We start from the raw sequence: 20,372 nt of genomic DNA on the forward strand, positions 1-20,372 counted from the left end.
TTTATTCAAATGAGTATTGTGTCAGCTGAAGGAGTTGAGGGTGTTAAAACCGAACTGTACTACTGAATGAATCTATTCCGTTTAGGCGCTTAACATTCGCCGTCCTATATGCTACAATAATGGCATTCCTTTGGTAAGTAATCACAACATCCTTAAGTGGTTTAAGATTTTTATTGTAGAATATTATGTCATTTCATTGACACTCAAAAGTCCAGAAAAGCGGTGTGAAATTGTAACACATGCAACTGCAGTTTGCTGAGATGGATCACAGCTACACCGGTATACAGAGTAAGCCCCTCCTAGGTCCAAATCAACTCCCAGCCTACAGGAGGAAACGGTACAATGTCAGTGCATGTGAAATATTAAGATTTGCTCATGGTAGGGTAAGGCAGGATGTAGGAAAAAGACAGGAAAGTAAGGAGGTCAGAGAATAAAGGCCAGAGGTTTATGCCAGAGAAGCAAGGGAAATAAAAGCCATCCTCCTTGTTACAGAGTCCATATGTGAGCTAATAACCTACACACACTGGTTGGAATGTTGAAGGTTAGTAGAAGTGAGCACAAATGTCTCATACCTACCTATGCACAAGTATCAGGAATACGTCACAGGATCCGCCCGTATCACAGGAACAGCTTCACGATGAGATGCTAGCCACATGAGGTGGAGGAGGAGATCAGCTGGGCCCGAACACCTGCAAAGAGGGGAAGCATGTTAATACATTGGAAAAGTCCCCCACCTCAAACTGTTACAATACCTACAGTTATCCTATAGCTTCAGTTGAACTTGAAGTACCAGCATGGAGAAGGGAGGGGGGGGGGGTGCTAGTCTTATTCTACACAGAAACTTGTAGACCCATACCATCATTAACTCCTACAAGGTGTGGAAAGCTGAGCAGCATATAGGCTTCTGATAGCCATAGTTTTAACATTTTAGCAGTATAACTCATCCAATCTGCTTTCTCTGAGCTCCCAATATAGATGTCATTTATACCTAAAACTAAGGGGGTGTTCAATCAACACACATGCTAACCTAACACCAGCATGTGTCGATATACAATTTGTTGTTGGTAAAACAACAAAAAACCAAGAGGTCCTAAACTGCTAGCTCATACCAGGCCATCGAGAAGCACATTACGATGCCCTTGTATGGTGACGATGAAAGTCTTGGACATCCAACCTGCAACAAGAGTATGAAAGCTGTTAGCTATTTGACATGTGGGCAATTCATCATAAAGCCTGCTAATGGAATGATATACAGGAGCAACATAGTGAATGAGGCCAAAAACAAAGATAGCTTACCTATTATTCTACCTTTAATACTTGAGCTGCTACCAATAACTTCTTGCTTTGCTGGTCAGGGACATCTGAACTTTAACTTCAGCCTAGAGAAAGAGGCATCATCACATTCACTCACATGAGACAGAGACAGACAGAGAGAGAGAAGCTGTTTGGGGTTCACATAAATATACTCACCATTATCCCAAGAAATGGGCTCTTATTAGGTTGTCCCTGACCACCTGCCCTCTCCTACGCTCTTCTTGCTCAGGTAGAGGCCTGCGTCTAGCTTGGATGTCCTCATCATCGTCACTGTCTTGGACCGGCTCAGGAGGGTCTGGCATCCGTCTTCTCAGCGCTAGGTTATGTAGCATGCAGCAGGCAACAAACATCCTGGACACCTTGTCGGGCCTGTACAGCAGTTGCCCTCCTGAGCGGTGTAGACATCTAAAGCGGGACTTGAGCAACCCAAACGCACGTTCCACGATGGTCCTTGTGGTGTTCAGGGCCCGGTTATATCGCTCCTCCTCTGGCTGTTGGGGACGCACAATTGGGGTCATCAACCATGTCCTCAGGGGATAGGCACGATCACCTGCAAGGAGAAACAATATTAGAAAAGGGGCACATATCTGTTGTCCATTGTTCTGCATCACCTCCAAAGTTAGCCATGACCCTGTGGTAAAATGAGAGAAAGGCGGTTAATGTAGCAAAGCTTTATCTGCAGTAGTACGTTAACTCACCAACCAGCCATCCACCTTGGATTTCACCCCTCTGGAACCTGCCACCTAGGCCGGAGTGGGCCAGGATATAAGCGTCGTGGCAGGACCCTGGAAAGCTGGCACACACATCTGTCACCTCCATGGTAGCACTACAGACCACCTGCATGTTCATGGAATGATATGCCCTCCGGTTCCTAAATTGCCTTTCAGTTTCAGCAGGTGGTCTGAGTGCTACGTGTGTGCAGTCTATAGCTCCCAGGACAGAGGGGAAACGTGCCAGTTGAGCAAAACCCCTCATTGTGCGTTGCCGCTCTGCCTCACTCATTGGAAACTGGATATACATAGCAATACGCCTTAAAAAGACTTCCAAAAACTTATTGATTATCCTGGATACAGACGGTTGACTGATGCCAGCCCCAGCTCCCAGGGGCCTTTGGAAGGTTCCTGTAGCCAAAAACCCCAGGGCTGTAGTTACTTGTACATAAACTGGAAGGGAATGTCCCCTAAGAGTGGTGCGCTCCAAATCCACCTGCAGTTGCTCACAGAGATGAACTATGGTCTCCCGATTAAATCTAAAGAGACCAATACACCGCTCATCTGTCATATCAAGGAAGTTTGCCCTGGGCCTATATACCCTGGGGGCCTGGCGTCGGCGTCGGCCTGGGCCTCTGCCTCCAACCTGGCCACGCCCCAGGGCCACAGCCGGACCTCTTCCTCTACCTCTAACCTGCCCACGCCCCGGGGCCGGGGCCAGGGCCAGGGCTGGGGCCGGGGCCGCCACCAGACCCCTTCCTCTGCGCAGCAATCTATCATGGGCCACCACATGTAAGACAAACTCAAACTCATCAATCATCTCTCAAACCAATACCAGACCAAAGACACAACTGACAAGTACACAACAAAAGGGAGAAGATGGGGGAAAGGAGAAACAATACAATCACAGTACAAAGTCACACTATCACAAATCAACCACCAGAAGCACGAACGCACGGGAGTCTAAAGGAGACAAAATAATGATTTTTTTAAGATCCTTATATACTCTCGACGCCGATGTAGCGTCTGACGTCATAACCGTTACAATTTTGAAATCTGTTTGCACAGTCATTGGGTGTGCATAGATCAAATACACCTGTAAATACTTGCAATGATTACCCTTTCTCAAAGCTTGTACCTATAGCCATTTCTGGAGACTCCCATTCCCAAGTCCCCAACATAGCTCAGTGCTTAAAAGCACTGCTTGTATCTTCCCCAAAGGTCAGGGGTTCAAGTCCTGACTAAGGTTACCAAAAACAGAATATGATTTTGTTTTTCCACCCACCCATGCATAGCTAAGCTAAAATATGTGAACCTCACTTCCCAATCTTCATTTATTTAATTTACAAATTGTCATTGTGTTTGGGGGAGGTGAAGTTTCATTAGGTTTACATGGTAAGCTTCTAAGCGTTCTGCTGTACTTTTTTGTATAACAGCTATATCGGCGTGGTTTAGGATATAATCTATAGTGTTGATGTAACGCGGAGCGGCTGCTGCAAGCACGCCCAAGCGGCACAAACACGTCATCGCGTTTTTATGCGTTGTGACGTCATAGAATCGCCCGTTCTTCATACGCAGTTATTTCTCCTAAAATGGCTGCCAGGAGACAGCCAAATTTCTCAACAGAGGACTCCAGGCTGCTGGCCAGGCTCTTTTTGGTACATGAGCACCACTATTTTAGAGTGGCAGGCCATCGCAGGTCATACCTGCAGTTCAGGGACTCCTGGAGCCGCCTGACCCGGCGCTACAATCGTAGAGCCTCCTGTCCCAGGGAAGTAAGTATTCCAAGTCAGGCCCTCACAAATAATCATGTAAAATGTAATGATGGAAACCTGTCTCAATCAAATTGTTCATGTTTTTGTGGGTAAATTTTGATTCCTTTTAAAAACTACAATTGTGCATAATAAATCTTTTACATTGAATACTGAAATTAAAGCACATCCCAAAGGAGCAGTAGTAGGATTTCAAATGACAAATTCAGCTCCTAGAAGGCATCTATTCCATTCACAACATGCACACAACTAATTTTTGGGTCACAAGCTTCACATTTGTAATCGAAACATCTTGACATCAACTTTCCCAAAGTGCTGCTATGTCATTTCAAATACCTTAAACACTCCTGTATCAATCTGCTGGTCTAGGGAGATAGTGGCATGACGTTTAAAGTGACAGCGTCAGTACCCTGACGTCAGGGGTTTCAAGCCACGCTGCTCCTTCTGACCAAACTATTTTATTGCCCCTGCTGCATGATTGTAAGCTCACCAGGACATGCTGTAATGTGGGGCAGTGCTGATAGGCTACAGCCTCAGCACCCTGGGGTTGTGAGTTCAATCCCACCTCCTCCTTGTGATGCTGTCCATGTCACCTCACACACCCCCTCCCCCCCCCCCCCCCCCACTGTCCCAGGTACAGTAGAGAGATAGCGATGCCTCCAGCACAGAAAGGGGAAATGCTGGTGTACGTGAATAAATTCATGTAAAACATGTGGCAGAAGGGGGTGGAGGCAGACACCAAAGCGGATAGGGGCTCTTGGAGGGCAGTGTACTCCATTTTTTGTGCTTATAGAGGTCAATACTTAAGTAAACATGTTATGCCATAGTGCTAGATGGCACTCATCATATCCCTCCCTCTCTGTTCTTTCTTTCTCTCTATTATCCAGGTTGAGGATCTCAGGAAAAGGGGGCGACTGCTGAGGCGCCAGGAGCGGGCCTTCCTTGAGGGGGTGAGGGAGGAATTGCGTGCACAAGCCGGTGAGTAATGAGTCCAGTGTGTGTTTCTTTGTGATCAGCTTACCAGAATAAATAGATGAAAATGCTTGAGTAGCTGTAAACCATTCTTAATCATAAAATCTGCAGTAAAGCTGCTATTGTGATATCATGTCACAATGGCTTTATGGTGTTCTACTTGCCTCACTTACTTACGCTACATTTTGATGTTTACAGTGGAGTAGGTGCTTTGCATCCTGTTATTAGCATTTGAAGAAAATAACGTAGTAAATAATGTCATGTTCAAAAGTGTTGTGGACATATCTGACTGTATCCTATTTCTCTCTTGTCAAGCAGCAGCGCAGGCACCCCCTCAGGAGGCCCCGCAGGTGATGGAGGGAGCCCCACCCTGGTCCTCGGCAGAGGAGGAAGAGGAGATGGAGGAGGAAGAGGAGATGGAGGAGGAAGAGGAGGAGATAGAGGAGGAGATAGAGGAGGAGGAGGAGGAGGCCTGGCAGCCCTCAGGACCGCCCACACCACCACTGCCCCCTGGACCTCCACCACTGCCCCCACCACTGCCCCCTGGACCTCCACCACTGCCCCCACCACTGCCCCCTGGACTGCCTGCCCCACCACTGCCCCCTGGACCCCCACCGCCTGCCCCACCACTACCTCCAGGACCACCACCACCATCCCCTGTTGGACCTTCCCCTTCCCCCACCCATAGCCCTTCCCCTCACTCTCCTGCCCTTCCTGTTCCCATCCCACCCCCTTTCCTTGCTGTTCCCCCCCAGGAGCAGCCCGACCAGCCTCAGGAGGGGGTGGCCAGGGAGATGGCGGCCTACTCTGCCATCTTGGAGGAGGTGCAGGTATTGAGAGGGTGTGTGGAGAGGATGGAACATGCCCTCTTGCGGCTGATAGCCGAAAGAGGGCATGGTGCCAGCAGCCATACACCCTCTCAATGACTGCACCTCTTCTGCCCCCCTCGCCTGAGGTAGCTCAAGCTGCTCTTGGGGGGCACCCACCCTCTTTCCCTGTGTTATGTGTATGTAAATAGTTATTTAAAAAAAAAGTTTTCCAAGTTTTAAAAAGTTTATATTTTAATTAAAAAGTTGGTTATGGTTTAAACTTTCCTGTGTGGTTTTAACCTTGTAGCATCAGAAGTTTAGTGGACAGAGTCCAAGGTAGATAGGGGTTCAGGAGGGACTGCTGAATGGGCCCTTTTCAATATAACAACAAGGTGACATATAGAAAGTTTGACAATCTTTATTGGGGTCTGTCATTCATTCTATTACCTGCTAGCCACTTTGATGTCAAATCATTGCAGAATCTAGGAAAAAAGTAAGTGAATGCAAGGGTATATGCAACTGTAGGTAGATGACAACATCTCAGCTATGATGTGCAAAGTAAGCCAGTCCCTGTTCCAAAGTAAATGGCTACATAAGGAAGAGAATATAAGTCACTCTGGTAGATTTGTTGTTAAGGAATAGGGTTATTTCTAGTAAGAGTTGGCTCCACACCAGGAGAATCCAAATGAGACATGTGGGTTTTTCTTCATTTCACGGAAGGTGATGGAAGTAAAGGCCAGATACCTCAATCTATCCTCCTGGTTCTTGAGCTGCACTATTTTGGTAAAGCAGGTGTGGAAACCACAAAGATGCTCACAGCTGCACTGCTCTCAGTACTATAAAAACTCCATCTGACAATACTGCACTTGCCTGTCTAAGACACCTGAAAACAGAAAAGAGGAGAAGCTGGTTTACACAACGTTCACAAACAGGGGGGTTCAACCCCCAAGGTCCTCCCTTCCCTGAAGCAATGTGTTAACCTCATATATGTTGAGCTGTTTAGATGTCACCGTGGTATAGGTGTTAAGGCAATAACCTTAACTTGCTGATGGTGTGGGTTAGTATCACCTGTAATCCTCCACTGCTACTGTTTAGAACTCATGTGAGGGAATAGACTAACTGAAAACAAAAAGTTTGTGTGCATATAACAGCAGGAATGCGTGCCATGGTGTTCTATGAGGCCAACATTATCAATTTACTATTGTTCCTGAAAGTCATTAAGGATACCTGTGTGAAGAGTGACTCAAGAGTAAGCAAATAAAGGTTACCATATATCATTCTCACCTACAACTGTTTGGCTAGGTGCAAACTGGTGTGCTGAGCTGCTGCTCTGGTCTGAAATGAAGAATACAGAGAAACTGTTAACAAAGACCTATGTCTCCTAAATTAAACACTGAAGTTGTGGCAGAACACACACCTAGAAGTAACAGAGCTGCTAACATACCTTTAGAATCCTTATTAAATATGGCAGCCATTAGGCACTCATTAGGAGTTTTCCACCTGAACCATGTTGATTGGATATCCATTGAATGGCAGTGTTCCCCCCCCCCCCCCCAACATACCCGACCTATTCTTATCAATGAGTTAGTACACAGAACCATTCCTCACCTGATTTTAATTTGCCTGTAATTAGATTCTACAAAGAATTAACTTTAACTCTGAGTAAACCCTCTCAGATGTATGAACACATCCATTTTACTTACATATCCATTTGTGTACCAGCAAAATATATACCAGTATGGTCTTTATCAGTCTTCTCAGTCATTTTTATCAGCCCTGTGGAATGGAGAGTAGGAGATATCAGAAATAAAATAACTAGTATAAACAATAGCACACAATGAAAGGCCATAAAGAGAAGTCACTTTTGGTTGGTTAGTTTCTTTAGTTCTATGATAGTTCAAAGTAGCTTACAAAATATCATTCTCACCTGGACTTACTATCTGAGCTGCTTCTAGAAAAGATAAAACCACATATTAGAATGGCCAGTATTAATGGCTCTGTGGAATAGAGGGAAATGGGAGGCAGAGATAGGGAAAGAAATGTAAAAGACTAAGACAGAGTAAAGTCTGAAACATCTGCATAAGCGATAGGATAGTATAGAAAGGAAACGCTGCTCACCTGGACCTTCTTATACTCATGCACGCCTATGTAGCGTGAGACGTCATCATGGTGGGAAAACTTTCTCTATGCCCATTGGGCGCCGTTCGGGTGCGGTTCCTTAGCCCGCTTCCTAACCACGCCCATCACACCTCATTGGGTGTTGTACAGGGGGTGTTTTTGAACGTGTTCTATAAGTAGCCTGAAAAGATGGCTACACCTTGCAACATGGCTTCAAAGCGAAAATCGAATTTCTTGCATGGAGAGTTGCAGATCCTTGTGGCCCAAGTTGGGGCCAACTATGATTCCCTCTTTGGGAGGGAAGCTGATAGGATTGGGATAGAAGGCCAGCATGCTATCTGGAGAAGAATCTGCAGTGACATAGATGCTGTACACCATCAGGGCCGTGATATAGAGGCTCTGAAAAAAACGGTGGCGTGCCCTGCGGAGAGAGGTCCGGCGGAAGCAGGAACGAATTAATGCGCAGGGTCCTTGCGGCAACCTCCAGCTGACTGTCCTGGAGAGTGAGGTGATGGACATAGTGGGTCCTGGAATAGGTCCTGTTGTGGGAGCCATTGATACTTCCCTGGGGCACCAAGGTAACATCACTTTACATAGAAGCCATTGACTTGTTGGTGTTTTTACTCATATTTTATATCTTTCTAAACTACAACAGTACTATACAACCAATGCAATTCATAGTAATATAATAAAAGCCATTGCCTGTTTTGATACTCTTGGAAGCCTAACATGTGGAATACGTTGCTAATGTTCCATATGTTAGCCTGCATAATACCTTGTAAATGACCAGATGTACAGTATTGTGACCTGTGATGCAATTCAAATGATGTTCTCAGATGTTACCGCTTTCAACTAATACCAATGTGTATTTTCTTGTCTTTTTGCAGAGGCGTCCCATCCTCCTTCTGCTGCTGCTAGGGATGAAGGGGATGAGGAGGAGGAGGAGGAGGAAGCAGTGGCTGGAACATCATACGCCACCCCTCCTCCTCAGAACACTGCTACACAAGCTGCACCGGCGCCCCCCCTTCATCCCCACGATGACAACAGGGCAGTAGAGGAGGGGGAAGAGTTGGAGGGGGAAGAAGAGGTGGATGAGGTTGGAGCCCTGGGGGAGGAAGATTTCCATCAGGGTGATGAGCTGGAGGCCCCCCCTGATGAGCTCCACCGTCAATTGGTGGAGGTGGGGTAACCACCTCCACCAAAGACAAACTTTGCTCATCAGGGAGGTGGCTGAGATAAAAGAAGCCACACATGTAATGAACCAGCACCTGGCCTCCCTGGTGGCCGAGCAGTCTGCAACACGTGCTGTGCAGACTGCAATCCTGGAAGAACAGGCAGGGACTCGCCGGGCGCTGGAGAACATGTGTGGCATTCTTTCACAACTTCTCCCCCAGCTCATCACCCAGACTGCCTCCCATGGGGATCCTGGACCTCAATCCACCTCCCAGACCTCCTCCAGCCAGGCTCCCACCAGGCAAGGTTCCCCCCCGGCCACCCGTGGCCGGAGTCGAGGCCGTGGCCGGGGAAAGGGAAAAGGAAAGGACCGCCATTAGGACCCACTATGTCCTCTGAACACTCCCAGGCCAGTCATGCCGCATGGACCCTGGGGCTCCGCTGGACCTCCTCTGCATGTACACGCCACAGCCTCTATATCACGGTTCAGTCACTGCAGATCTTTCATCCAGATAGCATCCTGGCCTGAGTGCCAATCTTCATCAGCTTCAACTCCCATCGAGGGCATCATAGTTGGATAATAACTATTACACCCTTCCAAGGATCTGTAGCTCTCCAGGAGCCATGTTGCCGACTTCATCTTAAGGTGCAACCCGTTGCCATCTGTTGGCAGCCTGGACATTTGCCTGACTTCATCTTAAGGTGCAACCCGTTGCCATCTGTTGGCAGCCTGGACATTTGCCTGACTTCATCTTAAGGTGCAACCCGTTGCCATCTGTTGGCAGCCTGGACATTTGCCTGACTTCATCTTAAGGTGCAACCCGTTGCCATCTGTTGGCAGCCTGGACATTTGCCTGACTTCATCTTAAGGTGCAACCCGTTGCCATCTGTTGGCAGCCTGGACATTTGCCTGACTTCATCTTAAGGTGCAACCCGTTGCCATCTGTTGGCAGCCTGGACATTTGCCTGACTTCATCCTTGTCACAGGAAATGAAAAACTTTTTTCTTTGAACCAGGAAGCATTTAATTATTAATTGCACACAGCACAGCGGGTTCTCTGAAGAAGCCTCCTTGGCAAAACGCGTCTGAACCCTGCCGGACCATCGCTGTATGGACTTTTAAGTTAAGTTTGCTTGCACGTTTTGAAAGTATATTTTTTGGAATCATTGAATACTCACCTATGTTATGGACATGCTAAACAGAATGAAGCACTTTCAATGACCAATCTCTTTAGGGGTTTGTTCCCCATCCTGAGTTTTTTGTATTCCATCCGTGGATTCTGAGCACCATCTGAGTTAAATAAGGTATTAAATACTTCTTCAGGCTTGTTCCCTTTTGTTTTTTGTGGTTGCATCCTATATTATGCATATTTCCATCTATTATGTACAACAGCAAGTCAATGGATTTATGTTTTACAATAAAATCCATCAAATAAATGAAACATATATAGCTGACAGTGTGTTTGTGTTTCAGCTTATATTGTATTCGTTAGGTGCTTCCCAGAGCTACATTGCTGTATCATGTGGTTTACAGAGGTATGTCCCAACAGTGTCATGAACGACCACTAGGCCAGTTAAGGGTTTGAGGATACCCCTAATGGATATGCATCGTGGTAGATTTGATGGCTGACACCTCCATTAGATGCAGGTCTCTCATGCATGCTCATTAGCGCTATCCCTTACAATCCTCTTATCCCACCTTTCACAACCTAGCTCCCTATGCATCAACATCTGTCCCTCTCTTTTGTTATTTTCCTTGATGCATACCAGGGGAGGGGAGGAGAGGGCTGGAACCTACATGCCATCTCTCCATTCCACCTCAAAACCTAGTGTTACTCCCTAATCTCCTTCCATCCCCAGTGGCAACCTTTCACCCTTTCTGTTAGCAAATACCCTTGCATCCCTAATCTCTCCTTGCCTCCATGACATCCTCCACCTCTTGCTTTTATCTTTTCTCATTCAAGACTACTATCCAGCATATCTCTGCTCCCCCCTCCTCCAAGTCTGGCCATATCTAGACACCTCTCCTGCATTCAACTTAAGAATCTCATTAATATGTATCCCATCTGGTGCAGTAGCTGCCTTGGTTGATGACATATTTCCCATATTTAAACAAAGGTTCCCATCCATTCCACATGGAGTTAATTGAATGTTGTAGGCCCCCTCTGCTCTTTCTTTTTGGTGTACTCTGCTACTATGGAAAATGGAGGTGGGGCAGACAATGACATTATGAAAGCAGGGAGAGTGGTGGGTGTGGGCATCTGTGTGTAACCTGACCTGGCCCCTTCTTTTCCCTAACAATTTATTCCCCTCCACACTTAACACAAAATTTAAGTCCCCAACAATCCCTCACACCAACACCCAGAAAAATCCATAAACTAAGGAAATACAGATAATGGGGGAGGGGAGGAGTGTCAAAGGCAGAAGGGAGTATAAAGGAGAACAGGCAAGTCATAGCACAAAGTTTCATCATTGAGGAAACAGAACACCACAAACACCAACTCACATGAGGGGGTCTTACATAGGCAAAATGGCTGTGCCAAAGCTTTCTATATACTAAGCACGCCTAATTAGCGGCGGACGTCATAGAAACCGTTAGGATTCAAATCTAATTGGATGTGCATTGGATGTGGTTTTGCAATATACAGCTGTAGTGACGTTGTAGTCATTTCCTTCACATCTCTAAGCTCTATGTTCTAAACAAAGTTACCTCTATAGCTCTATGCCTTAAGGCATTGCTTTTTTTCATCGTCCATACATCAGGGGGTTCAAGTCTTGAGTAAGGTTAGCAAATAGGTTATATTCATTTCTCAGCCAGGACACCTGGTAACTCTTTAGCCTTGCCTTTACATATCAATATTTTGCTTCAGCTTTTATTATGTGCAGCCCATTGTCTAATAGTTAATGCAACCTGTTCTCTCTCATGCTGAACACCCTCCCCCCACCAAAAACATCCCCCCCTAACTGGATCATTCTTCAACACCTGTCCAAGCCCTCTGAAGTTTGATTTAACTCATAGAAAACAAATATGAAATATGTATTAAAGAATTGCAGCACAAATAACGCCTAAACGGAACAGATTATTTACAGTCCTATATGCATTAGTACAGTGCTCAGAATGAAGATTAGCGTGTAAGAAAAACAGAGCTCCACCTCACATGCATTCAAGCACACTTGGGAATATGGGTTTGGGGCTCAGTGAAAGCAGCGCTTTTAGCCATTGAGCTAACACTCTTTTGTCTCAGCCTACTATGACATTATAGCTAAACTCCTTTTCCCTTAGCACTTCACTAAGATATGATATGACAAGGGAACGAGAGGAATTGGAGGTGTGGGTCAGTGAGGAAAGGCACTCTCTACCAATCGTGCGGCCTTTAAGGGTTCAAATCCCAGCCTGTATTTTACTTGTGGCGTATCAGCTTTCCAGGTGCACTTTGATGATGGTTTCCACTTCTTATAGGAGTTGAATATAACATTTCTCCATTTAAACATGGCATACGTTGTTAGTTTTGATCGTGGTAAAGTATACATTTCTGAAATGGTGAAGAAACAATAAGCGGTATAAGCAAATCCAAACTGCTATAAGCGTAAGAAAGCATTTGTAGCTCAACACGCTAATGCTCCTTTTCTGAGCTTTGCCATCTAAAACTCCCCGGTTTGACTCCCACCTTTGCTCATTTTAATAAGGTCCTCGTTTTTTCCTATTAGATCTTATAACATTTCCCTTTGCAGGCAAACCTATTTTCAACTTACCATGGCTCGGACATCCTACGCAGTGATGAGAGCACATTAACCAGGCGATCCACAAATGTCATCTTGCTGCTTATCACTGCTTAGGATGTCCGAGCCATGGTAAGTTGAAAATAGGTTTGCCTGCAAAGGGAAATGTTATAAGATCTAATAGGAAAAAACGAGGACCTTATTAAAATGAGCAAAGGTGGGAGTCAAACCGGGGAGTTTTAGATGGCAAAGCTCAGAAAAGGAGCATTAGCGTGTTGAGCTACAAATGCTTTCTTGCGCTTATAGCAGTTTGGATTTGCTTATACCGCTTATTGTTTCTTCACCATTTCAGAAATGTATACTTTACCACGATCAAAACTAACAACGTATGCCATGTTTAAATGGAGAAATGTTATATTCAACTCCTATAAGAAGTGGAAACCATCATCAAAGTGCACCTGGAAAGCTGATACGCCACAAGTAAAATACAGGCTGGGATTTGAACCCTTAAAGGCCGCACGATTGGTAGAGAGTGCTTTTCCTCACTGACCCACACCTCCAATTCCTCTCGTTCCCTTGTCATATCATATCTTAGTGAAGTGCTAAGGGAAAAGGAGTTTAGCTATAATGTCATAGTAGGCTGAGACAAAAGAGTGTTAGCTCAATGGCTAAAAGCGCTGCTTTCACTGAGCCCCAAACCCATATTCCCAAGTGTGCTTGAATGCATGTGAGGTGGAGCTCTGTTTTTCTTACACGCTAATCTTCATTCTGAGCACTGTACTAATGCATATAGGACTGTAAATAATCTGTTCCGTTTAGGCGTTATTTGTGCTGCAATTCTTTAATACATATTTCATATTTGTTTTCTACTTGAAAACGTTCCAAATCTTTAGGCATTCCTTTGCTTAAACTTATTTGAGTTCATCCTGATATGATACCTAATGAAGCACAGACAGTTCAGTCAAACAGCTGTAGCTCTATCAGTTAGGAGCCCAGCCTATGCTGCTAACATCCAGAGGTTGTGGGTTCAACACCCACCACGTCTTTTAATTGTGGCATATTACTTTGGAAGATGCAGATTGATGAGGTCACAATGAGGTCAGTTTTGTGCAACTGAACACCTCCATTTTGCAATGAGGGAAGCTGGAATGTTAAGATGTGTATCTGTTTATTCTCTTTTTAAGTGCTGATAATGTGTGCTGGTTTTTCTTTGCTTTCAAAAGAGAGCCGATTGCAGTGCTGTTTGTTGAGACAAAAAAGGGGGTTGTAAAAGCCATGGGAATATTATATTATGGTTTGGGCTGAAATGTGGTTTGTTATCCATGCAATATAATGTGTTCCATTGTTATGGTGTCATTCTATTTATTAGGACAGAGAAAAGATGAAACATACCTATTGAAATTTACTATTGGAATTATTGATAAAAAATACAGCAGACGTCTGCCTCGCGTGTAACAAAGAGCCGCAATTACGATAGTTGAAACGGCATTGAAATCCAAGTTAGACCAGGGTTTTTTACGTCTACATAATTCACGAGAGTTAGACGCACGCGTTCGCCCAAGTAGCGCCTATCCAGCGTCCCCACTTGGCACGCCCATAGACCGCCCACGGAACGCCCACGTCCAGAGCTGCAGACGGGACTATGCTTTCGATAGACGTTAGTTCCTTATGTACTACCTAGGGACGTCTATGTGTCGTCTATTACCCAATTAACATTAATTAAGACCCTTAACTCCATGATTATTCACTTATATCCGACGTCCAAAGCACGCCTAAGTTAAACGCAGTAATAGAGAATTTAGGCCCAAATCTCTTTCAATTCTTATCCATTAGTGATTTCTCAGTTAGATTTTTGTAACTCACTTTACCAAGGTATCACTCAAAATCATACAGAAGGCTACAAATCATACAAAATACAGTAGTTAAAATCATCTACAAGGCTAAAAAAATATGATCACATGACTCCTCTCTCAAAAGACGCATATCCTACAATTCTATGTGAATTACAAATTATTCAGGAACTCAAAACATTTTTTCCCTAACTGTCCTGGTGGGTTCCCACTCTATTTAATGTACCTGGGGCAATGGGGATTAAGTGACTTACCCAGGGTCACAAGAAGCAGTGCATGATTTGAACCCATAACCTCAGGGTGCCAAGGGTATAGCTCAAACCACTGCACCACACACTCCCAATATAAGACATGCTGATGAACCAAATGAGAGTTTTAATCATTAAAATAAAAAGATTCATTCTGGGTTAACTCTTTGAATAGAGACTCAGCCTTAAGCATTTATCATGAATGTACCATGAATTTTAACTATGCTTTATTTGTAAATGGAATTGAATGGTTATGATGAGAAGCTTTTCCATAGTCTTCTTAACAATGTTCCATTCCTAATATGATAGTCACTTTTATAGCTACTTGCAGAAGTTTAAGTCAGCATAGCTTGATACAAAATGCATTAGCAAACAACCTATGGTGCTTTCTGCATTGCTGTCCAGTTTTGTGTTTCTCTAAATACCATGCAAAATACACTTACAAATAATCAGAAACAATTTATGGAGCTTTCACGGTTTCTGCCCCTGGCTTGCTTGTCTGGAAGCACCATATAAAATGAATTCACTAACAATCACAAGCAATTTACGTCGTTTTCTCAGCTGCTGCTTCTGACTTGCTTGTCTCTTAACATTATAAACATTAAACCTTAGGTTACTCCACTTGTGAACCTGGGCAAGTCACTTTATCCCCCAGTTGTCCCAGACACATTAGGAAGACTGTGAGCCCACCAATAGAGATAGGGAGAAATGCTTGAATACCTGACTGTAAACCACGTGGATGGGCATAATAAAAAAACCTATCTAAGTCCTCTTTTGGCCTAAGTCAGTAGATGCTGAAGTTGGCAGTAGGGAAATGTCCATTCTCAAAAAACCCCATCCAAATTGAGGGTTTTTTGGGGTTTTTTTTTTGAATGGCCTACCTGCACGTTCAACAATCTACTTGCCCAGACTGCCACTACGTCTATCCCTACACCACAATCCCGACCAAAAAATAGCCCAAGATCCAAACGCCCAAACCCAGACCTTTTAGGTGAAGGAGGGGCCAGTCCTTCACCTAAAAGCAGGATTCTGTAACTGGCATCTGTCAAAAAACAACGCCGATTACAGAATCCTGTAACTGCCCCCCCCACACCGCAACAATCATGGCAGGACAAAACCCTGAAACGGCAGGAGGGAGCCCAGGCCCTCCTGCCAAAGATGGCCCATGACCCCCCCCAACAATACCGGCAGGAGGGATCCGAAGCCTTCCTGCCGAAGACGGCACCCCAAACCCCCCCCCCGCCACGAATACTGGCAGGAGGGATCCCAAGCCCTCTGCCAAAGATGGCTCCCCACCCCTTGTGAACCCCCCCCAAACCCATCGAACCCCCCCCCCTACTAACCCAACCCCCCCCACTACCCCAGAACCCCTTCACTAACCTTTTCAGTTCGCCAGATGGACAGGGTCCCAGTCCGGCTGGTTGGCAGGTCCGCCATCCTCGGAATGGCGGGCCTGCCCCTTCCCGGTGCATTGTTGGATGCACCGGGGAGGGGCCTAGGTCCTGATACATTTGACTTCTAGTCAGAACATTTCTTTTTTTAAAAAAAAATTACACATTCCTCTCTTTTACGAATGTGTAACGCGGGTTTTAGTGCTAGCAGCGGCAGTAACTGCTCCGACGCTCATAGGAATTCTATGAGCGTCGAAGCAGTTACCGCTGCTGCCGGTGCTAAAAACACATGCTATGCATTCATAAAAGAGGGGGATTCATTGTTGCTGTATCTCTGTCCCAAACATTAGCAGTACATTAACCATAAACCAAGCTCCTCTCTAAAGTATAGATTCTAGCAAATAGGTCTCAATCATTTCATACCTAAGAGATTTTTTTCCTTCTAAACTCATTCTTCTGGCTTGGCTGGTTGGACCTCCTTAACCTAAGCTCTTCTCCCATCTCTGCCTGTATGCAAGAACACTGGCTTTTTAAGTTTATCAGCAGGTTCTTTAACTGGCTCCAGGTGCTTAATTGTTTCCACCTTCTCTGAGTTCAAGTTTGGATATTTTTGCTTTAAGGTACTATTCGGATTAGCCCCTAAATATATAACTGACCTTTTCTCTTTCATAACCAACAGACACAAGAGAAGCTCACACTTGAATTTCGTTTCTCCACCGGTTAGAGGATGTAAATTTCAAAGACATCATCAACATCTTCTCGCACATCAGGCAGCATTATGGGCTAAAGACCTTCTACTTATGGGGAATTTAGGAAACACCTAAAAACATATCTGTTCCTGAAGTATTTAGGCAACTGACCTGTACAATCTTAGTCTACAATAACTGATCTCTAGAGCTGTTTATCACTAGCTCTTAACTCTGTTAATTCTACTCAATCTGTAGCATCTTTTAATCATTGTAAACCGCATAGAACTTCACGGTCCTGCGGTATATAAACTGTTATTATTATTATTATTATTGTTGCTCTGTCACTTTCAGAGCTTTGCTGCGTACTCTGGAGTTCCCTTAATAGTTCAGCCTGTGTAAACACAGTTGTGGGTTATCAAGTACAGCACAAATACACATTTTTATTAACTATAGATCTGGCTTTATTGGTGCTGCTATTTGTTTATTTAAAAAAAATTATTCTCCGCTTAATGCCTAAGCAGATTACAATAAGAACAAACATAATCAAGATACACTTAAACATAATTTAAGACCAGACATCATTTCATCCTATTCTCCAAAATCTTAACAATACATCTGCTAAAAACCAGCATAATGCTAATAAAAAGCTTGCACAATACAAACTAAAAAACTGGCTCATCACCAAAAGCTAATAAAAAGCTTTAACAAATAAATACATTTTTAACTACTTTCTAAATGACATCTTATCTCTACACAATCTCAAAAACCCTGGCAGTGCATTCCATAAATGTGGACCTACTACAGAAATTGCTGTTGTTTACATCTTCCTATAATGAGTCTCACTCAATGCTTTAATCGATAACCTCATATCGGATTGTGACCTCAAGTTTCCGCCTGTTTTAAATACCAAAGTGTCACCTCACAAATCACCTGGTGTATGATTGTCAAGCTTTTATACTCAATCCTTAAGTGAATCAGCAACCAATGTAGACATTTCAACAGGGGTGTAATATGATCTTTCTAAGCTGCACCCGTAATCATTCGTGCTGCAGTGTTTTGCACTAATTGCAGTGCTTTGATTTTAAATTTTATAATACCCACCATCAAAGAATTACAAAAATTGAGCTTGGACATCACCATACAATGAACCACAGTCCAAAAATCTGATATGAACATTATTCTAGACAATAATCTCAGCTAGAAAAAAAACACCCTTAACAACCTGCATAATCTGCCTCTGAATCTGTGCATCTTGTACCCTCGGTTCCCCTAAATTAAACAATGAGTCATCATTCCCAACAAACATCACTTCTGTCTTTTTCAAATTCAAGACCAATTTATTCTCACGCATCCAAACTGTTATCTTCTCCATACACTCTTCCAACTTCTTCTCAACATACTCTACACCTTACAATACAGGGAAAAAAATAGAAGTGATCCGCATAAATGCAGTAATATACTCCCAACTCCTGCAATACCTGACCAACTGATGAAACAGAAATATTGAACAATAGGGCAGTGTGACATGCCCATCCCCAAGGATGACCCTGTCAAGGTTAGGATAGGGGTTAAGCCAACTCCCCTAGCCAGAAATCCAGAAGCAGGTAGAGCCTCAGAGGTTGTAGAGGACATGACTGCCTATCCTGAGGACAATGAATCTGATGCAGACCTAGATCCCTTGCCCGAGCCAAAGCCTGTCAGAAAAACAAACTCCCTTAGGAAATACAACCAGCAACCAGAGTATAATAGTACCACTGAACTGAGAGGGAGCCAGAGAGCCTTCAAAGCAGCCACCTAAGACTGGGAGTGGCTCTTCTCCCTTAAAGCAGCTCTCAAAGAGTCTGAGAGGGACAGCTCAGGAAGGGCTGGCAGAAGAATCCTCTTGGCCAGGCAAGGGCAAGCTCCCAAGCCAGAACCCATGGACTGTGAAAGTCCTGTAACACAGGGCATGGTAGAGCAAGAGGTTCCAGAGGAACAAATGGAAGTGGCAGAGTGTGTAATGTCTGGAGTGGAATCTATGGAACCCATGGATGTAAGTGTGGCAGTTTCCTGCCCATGAATCATTCCTTTGTTTTTGGAAGCTTTCCTTAAAGAGTTTTGTTGGGACTATTTTTGATTAGAAGGACCTGGCAAAGAAATGTTTTGGAAAAGTGTTTTTTTTGTTGCGCGGCAGTGGGGGCTGGGCTATAAGCCAGTATTGAACTTATGCTTAGCACTAATTAAGCCACTCCACACCAGCTGGGATAGAGTGTTGTGAGGAGCTTGTGTATGGCTGGTGTTGGTTCCGGACTAAACTGAGAGCCTACAGGATTGGGGTTGGGTTCACAGAAGACCTTGGGTTGGGAAATTTTGTGGGTGCTTGTGCAAAGCTTTTTGTGAAAGTGAACCCGGCAATCCTGTTCCTGGAACACCAGGACCGGAGTGCTGTATAGTGCTAGAGTTTTTGTTTTGTTTGTTTAAAAGCCAAGGACCTGGTGAAGACCAGGAGTAAGCTACACTGAAGTCCAAAGATCCTTGGAATTTAGTCAACTGATAATTTAGAGTTTTGCATTTCCTGAAAGAACTCTTAAAAACTGCTCTGAACTGAGAACTTGATTGTACTTACCTGAAGCAAGGTTTGTTTTTTTTAATTTTTTTAGTTTTTTGGTTGGCTTATTGAGCTTCCAAGAACCTTGGAGAAATATTGCTTGTTGCTATCTCTGTGCTGAGACAGAAAGCCAGCCTTGTTACTTCGTTTTGTTTTTTTTAAAATTAAAACTGTTTGCAATATGCTGAGTATCCGACGTTACTTTTTTATCCTTAATACACCAGTGAACTACGTAGGGTCTTCAAGTTTCAAGTTTATTTAAATTATTTGATTTACTCACATACTCCAAATCCAATGCAATTTACATAAGTTAAACATTAGGTTAAAATAAAAACACACAAACATAACAATTAGTACTAATTATCATAACACATTTAGGTAAATCGGGACCGACAACAGTTGGCTTAACTACAATTCTAAAAAAAAAAAAAAGCAAAACAGGAAGGTCTCATACACAAAAGGTTGGGAAACAAAAACCTGCTTGATTTTACTAGATCTTCTTCCTAGTCTATTGTAACTTCGAATAAATCCATTACAAAGCGTCCTTAAATAACCAACTCTTTAGGAGACTTTTAAACTTGCTCAGTAGTTTTTCTTCTCTTATATTAAGTGGAAGTGAGTTCCAAATTTGAGGGGCTGTAACAGAAAAGATCATATCTCTCCTAGAATATATAATTTTTAATGAAGGCACTACCAGTAAAGATTTATCTTCCGATCTTAAAGATTTTATGAGGGTATACGGTATTAGATATCTTTCTAAGAATGTAGGGGCTTTGTTTATAAGTATTTTATGTGTAAGTAATGCTATTTTGTACGTGATTCTATAATTTACTGGTAACCAATGTTTTTCCCTTAGAAGTGGTGTTACATGATCAAATTTTTTCTTTTTCATAATTATTTTTATTGCAGTATTTTGGGGAGCCACGCCAGGGTCGTGCTGCCACCAATCGGCAGACTCCGCATTGTCCTCGCTGGCCCGACTGTGAGACAGCAGATAGTGCTGACCCTTGAGGCACCCCC

General features: G+C 44.0%; 1 long non-coding RNA gene across 1 annotated transcript; it reads right to left on the reverse strand.

Moving 5' to 3' along the window:
- Positions 1-265: 265 nt before the first annotated feature.
- On the reverse strand, positions 266-1,169 carry LOC117362550. The gene is made up of 3 exons (XR_004539917.1): positions 1,110-1,169; positions 577-689; positions 266-322 (listed from the first exon to the last, which is right to left on the reverse strand). It is a non-coding gene; the product is annotated as an uncharacterized LOC117362550 (long non-coding RNA).
- Positions 1,170-20,372: the final 19,203 nt, after the last annotated feature.

The sequence above is a fragment of the Geotrypetes seraphini genome, chromosome 1 (genome assembly GCF_902459505.1).
Source record: "Geotrypetes seraphini chromosome 1, aGeoSer1.1, whole genome shotgun sequence".
Lineage (NCBI taxonomy): Eukaryota > Metazoa > Chordata > Amphibia > Gymnophiona > Dermophiidae > Geotrypetes > Geotrypetes seraphini.